Source organism: Electrophorus electricus, chromosome 11, assembly GCF_041902795.1.
Source record: "Electrophorus electricus isolate QZ-2024a chromosome 11, ASM4190279v1, whole genome shotgun sequence".
Classification (NCBI taxonomy): Eukaryota; Metazoa; Chordata; class Actinopteri; order Gymnotiformes; family Gymnotidae; genus Electrophorus; species Electrophorus electricus.
The window spans coordinates 18,285,802-18,291,801 of record NC_137507.1 but is presented as its reverse complement, the minus strand read 5'-3'; the positions used below and the strand labels follow the sequence as shown (position 1 = coordinate 18,291,801).

The following is a 6,000-nucleotide window of genomic DNA, read 5'->3' as shown; positions in this document are numbered from 1 at the left end:
AATTTGATATGTTAATGTATATCCCATAGTCTTGATAGCTTGCATGATACATTCCACATACAATAAGTTTTCCCTGTAATGTTTCTACAAACTTGCACAGTTAAGACAGCGTTTAGCAGCGCTAAAGACAGGGATGAGCATCTGGGCCTGTGCCCTGCCAGTCCAACCTACAATACGTCGGCTTTACTCTGGTACTTGGCCACCCTGTTCATGCAACAGGTGTTCTTTCGATAGGAGCTTTTTAAAAATCACACTCAGTTTCTGGCTTTGTTGATGCTGATTGTTTTGTTGTGTACACTTCTGACATCACAGTTCTTGGTCCTGATGCTGAGGTGACGTTTACTGCATTTCAGTTTCAGACTTTCGTGCGTTCAAGGCTGTTGTTGGACAGGTATTTAACAGAGTGGGCTACTGTAGCACAACACAGATCTAGCAGTATGCTAAACCAGCCCAAACTCTATTTTGTAAGACTAAGGCACCCTCTGAACCACAGACAAGGAAACCAGGTGAGTACAAACAGTTGAAGTTATTTAATGTCTATAAACCATACCCAACATAAATATGACCACACCAATGCCACCCAAAGGGCTGGGCAATAAGGACCGCACACAAAGGGCTTACACACAACACAGCCAGGACTCTGACTTGATACTGACTGAGTGAATTACACTTCAACCAGTAGCTTCTACATTTCACTCTTGCACTTCAACCCCCATAACAATGGCCTAATCACACATGGCCAAAAAAGTTCTCGCGATTAATCTGAAAATGTTAATGCCTTAAATTGTTTTTTTTAAAACGCAAATTAAAATGATCACCAATATCACACATAATATGTGAACAAACATAATATGATCAAGTGTGCAGCAAGTTTCTTTTTAAAAAGCTTCCAGATGGTAGTCTAGATAAAACGAAAGTTGTGTGCGCGTATTGCAGTGACGATCTTTCCAGCAAAGCTCAACAAGTCTGAAGTGCCATATTCGGGCAAAGAACCTTTGCCTATGCTATCAAAGATGCTGCACAGTTTATATCTGTGTTCGTCAAACGACACTGGCAGAGGGCAGCCAGGACAAGTCAATCAAGACAAGACCAACAACTGTGGCTCCTGGCTAAACTTACCTCAACAGTGTGAGAGAACGTTTTCTTTGACAGGCCACATGGAGGTCAGTTCTGAAAATGTGTAAGCTAGACTGCCTGAGCAACTGGTTAAAAGAAGAGCAGATTTTATGAACTGGTTGCCTGGAGTCATCTCACAACACACACATACACACACACACACACACACACACACACACACACACACACACACACACATATATATTATTATTGATTCTTCTATGCAGTTTATCATGTATTCCTTTTTACCCACCACTACTCATGTATTTATTTTACATATCCCCCCAAATACAATTAAATACTAGAATTTAATATTGTTACACCATGATTTCAGTTTATTATTGTGACTTAATCAATTGACACCACTTAAAAACAAACAAATACACAAACAAACACTCATTAGGACACTCGCCGCATACTGTGACACATGCAGCCATTCTCCAGCCAGTTGGCTTATGGTTCAAATAACCTGTCTGTCCAAGCACAAAGGTAAACTTAGAGAAATAAAGAAATTCCATACTGGTCAGCCCTTCTGCCTGTTGACCAGAAATAAATAAATCTATGGAGACACTACAGAGGGGACTGTCTCCATTTCCAGGTCCTTGGCCAGATGGCTAGAATCCTCTCTCATTTTGCATGTACCTCTCTCTTTTAATAGCCTACTAGGATCCTTCCCCACTAATGAACTTAATTAGTCCCATGTGTAAATTCCCCTCCCCTCACAAAAATAAAAGTCCACAAGTCCAACAATCCACTGACATAATACAAAATATACAAACAATACAATCACAATCTAATACATGCTGATACAAATATACGAATGATCTCTGTAGTCATCTCAGTAGTCAGTAGTTATGTCTTAATGGTGCAACAAGATGTGAGTGTTCAACAAAGAACAATACAGGAAGTGATAAAGGCATCAGCTGAAAATACAACACCCCCTTCACATCGACATTCTGCTCAGAATTTAGCCACTGAGACTAGAATGCCTAGCAGTAGCTGCTGTGACGGTCTCTAGACCACAGAGGACAAGAGAAGAGCCAATAAAAGCCTTCACTGATCTCCAAAACCCCTGGCACAACCCCAAACTCTAAAGCTCTCTCTCTCCCTCTCAAAGGATTTGAGCCACTTGTTAATGCCAGTGCATTTCAGATGAAGGGGACTGCTTTATCAATGGGTAAGTAAGTGTGTGTGTGTGTGTGTGTGTGTGTGTGTGTGTGTGTGTGGCATTCTTTAGGACCTTATAGTGAGGCCCCTGGCGGTCTTGGTTGACTCAGTGAAATGGTTGTTGTCATGAACCTATGATTATGATTAAATAAATGCTAAGCCTTGCTGAAGTAGATCGACTGGGCTTATGTACATAAATCTTTTGCATGTTCAACTTTCTACAAAATTGCAACCATTTCAAAAGCTTGTATACCTACTTATTTACCTAAATTAAGCAGTTTACTAAATTGTACAGTAAAGGAAAAAAAGAACAGAGAATAAGTTCTGTCAAGCTTTGTTTGGGGGTTGCTGTGGGTTAAGTGTTCTTTCCTGTTGTCTGAGTAATCACGCAACTACAGTTACGCAGTTACATTGAGGATTGCTCTCTGTTCTGCTCATTTTGTAGGAAGACAGATGTAGGTCTCAGCTGTGTGTCAGCACATTTGTTAGTTGTTATCATGGTTATCATGGAGTTTTTTGGCGAGTTATAAAGGTACCAACGAGGATGTGGCAGGCAGGATACATAGCACATAGCAGGATAAAATATAACTCCAGTTTCTACTGAATGACATACCCAAAATACCTAGCGTTATACTATACAACTGCACTTTCCAAGGAAAAACACACACAAAAGTCATTAGCTGAAAAATGTCTTGGGTGATTAAGACTTTTGCAAATACTGTACCTTCACAACCACACCTATGCTGCAGAACTGCTTTCATGCAAACTACATCTCCCCTTTATTCAAGCCTATCCATTGTTTTGGCTCTTACATGTGTATCTACTGGAACAAAGGGACTAAAATTGCAAAAAAGGAACCAAACCAACCAATATCACAGTGAAGAAGAAGACATTGCTAAGGAGTTGAAGTTTAAGACAGTCCAAGTATGTTACACATAAATACAAATAGAATAGTATAGAAATATACCACTCTGTGCCAGGGGTGTCCAGCTTTTGGTCCTGATGATACCCTGCAACACACTGGGGTATAGTGTGCAGATTCACTGGATGAGGTGTGTTGGATTAGGGTTAGAACTAAACAATGGATGTTGGTAAATCTCCAGGACTCCAGAAGGCTGGGCAGTCCTGGTATATGGCATTAGTAAGCTGCATTTCTCTCTGAGCTTGTTCAGCCCTTTATATCAGTTTGTGGAATGACCTTAAGTGGGGAAACTTAGTAGCAAAGTAGAATCATTCTGCACAGGATCATTTTATTCATGTTTGTGAATCACTGGCAGATCACTGAGTTTCTTTAAATAAAAGTTTAGATCTTGTTGCTCCTCATTGTATCTTAGTAACACCTATGCAGTGTGTGAACTTACCAAGAGTGTCCCCATCACCTCATTTTATTCACAAGAAATGTCAATCTAAGTCAGATTTATTTATATACTGCTTTTTACGACAGTTGTTGTCACAAAAGCAGCTGTACAAATGTCAGAGTCCAAGCCTAGTGGGCTAACTAGTAGGCTGCTATGTTCCAATTCTCCACATAATGTTCAACAACTTGTTAAACCATATTACATTCATTGCTAATAGGTGAAAAGATTATGCTGGAGGAAAATACACTTTAAATGTATAGTATACATTCTCTCATGCGCAGAGGTTAATTTAGACTTACTAAATGTCTGCAGCAATCTCTGGTTACAGCCCCTACACCTGAAAAGTCCGCTACCACAAACTATAAATTTCTGTTAACACTGCCCTGAGAGCAGCAGGCAGTCTGACACTCATGACTGTGAATGAGTCCTTCTCTGTGTTTCTCTGGCCCATGTCCATTACGTTCTTTGCTTTGTTTACATTACAATTAATCATTAAATGACTCCCTGCCCTGTGAGCAATGGGCCCCATTTTCAGACAATCCCTTGCTGCTGTAGTGCGGCGTAAGTGTGCGCTGCGCGCCTATATAAACACACAGTGGAAGGAGGGCATTACGTAGTAAACGCAGCAGGGCCAGGGTTACTGGACAGTGTTTACTTCTTTCGGAGACCTAAGCTTGAGTGCTTGTGTGTGTCTGTGCGCTTCTAATGAAACTTGAGCAAAGAAAAATGTAAAGAAAAGACAGATGAAAAGACTGTATAAAATAGCATAGAAATATGATCCCATGTAGGGAGAAAACAAAAGGCTTCACACACACACACACACACACACACACACACACACACACACACACACACACACACACACACACACACACACACACACACACACACACACACACACACACACACACACACATATGATCCCCAGCACTGAGAGTAATTGTGTCTTTAGTGCTAAACAGGCTGTGAAAGGTAATATTGGGCTCCTGGGAGCCATATTGGCTACTCAGACCTCTGAGGTCCAACCATGCCTACCTAGCTATTCAGCCTCATTCACAGAACCCATCATTTAGAGTATGAACTGGGTCAGTGGCGGGACATAATCAACACGGCCTATTCCTCATCACCTTCATCAGCTCTCTGCTCAACAGGTGTTGTGTCCTTCATCGAAGATCAAAGGTCAGTTATCATTCCAGGTTAGCTAATGCCACCCTGAAATTCTTATTGACCGATTCTAAAGTGTATGATTTGGTGTCATAGCAAAGAAACCCAAGCTTGTATACCTAAGCTTGAATTTGCGTCTGTGTGATTTTAAAGAAAGTTAAATAAAAAAAACATGGAAAGAAACAAGGAAAAAAAATAAAAAAAACGACCTGCCACTCACAGCACAGAAATATGGTCCCCTGCAGGGAATAAACAAATACCCTTCTGCCAGATAAATAGACATGCCTATAAAAAAACACCCTTCCTACACACACACACACACACACACACACACACACCAATTTGAACTAAATATAGGTAATGGCAGCTGTCCCCCTACCCCGTGCCATTATAACAAACAATCAAACAAACAAACATACTGAATGCAGCTGTAAAACTGGTTTAATTACATTACTTACATTTAACACTCGCTAAATATTTTTCGCATGAGAGCAGCAGAGTCCAGACACCTGCTGCTATGATCAGCTTCTCTCTGCATGCCCTTGGAATTTCAGAGATGCCTCTGAATGCCACTAAATTATATCAGCATATAATTTAATCCTGGTACATCTGCAGCGCATCTCTACAGTCACACGCTTAAATAAACACAAGAATTTGACAGGTTTATAAATCATATCGGAATGCATCTGGACGGTCGATGCACTCAGACATTCGCCCGTTCATCTGACTACAGGACAGTGGTGTAATGTGCTGATGATGGAATATATTAATGACTTGAATTGATATATTAATGACTTGCGTGACAGTCCATTTATCTACCCTAGGGGTAACACTGTAGTAATGAAAAGAGCTGTCCACGAAGAGCTTGGTGTTTGACCAAATGTTACAAATTCAGCTCATCCGGATAGCAAACATGCTGTGAGTTGAAGTGGTTCTGATGCACATGGTAAGCCCCAAACTGCACCCCTCCCTCAGCATCTGATCTTGACAATAATTCAGAGGTTAGTTCTAACCTGCTCTTGGAGATAGGCCAGCCCTAATCTAACCCATCCTGGCTACACACACACACACACACACACACACACACCCACACATGCACGCACACATGCACGCATGCACGCACACACACACAGACACACGCATGCACATGCACACGCACACACACATGCACATGCATACACACACACAGTCATGT

At 41.1% G+C, this 6,000-nt stretch overlaps 1 protein-coding gene across 1 annotated transcript in view; it reads left to right on the top strand.

The window, feature by feature from the left end:
* The first annotated feature begins 2,151 nt into the window (after positions 1-2,151).
* The window catches only part of sema3c (sema domain, immunoglobulin domain (Ig), short basic domain, secreted, (semaphorin) 3C), a 62,585-nt gene continuing 58,736 nt past the window's right edge, over positions 2,152-6,000 (top strand). The window contains exon 1 of the mRNA XM_081722972.1: positions 2,152-2,293. The gene's annotated coding sequence lies outside the window, so the exon portion shown is untranslated. The remainder of the gene's footprint in view (positions 2,294-6,000) is intronic.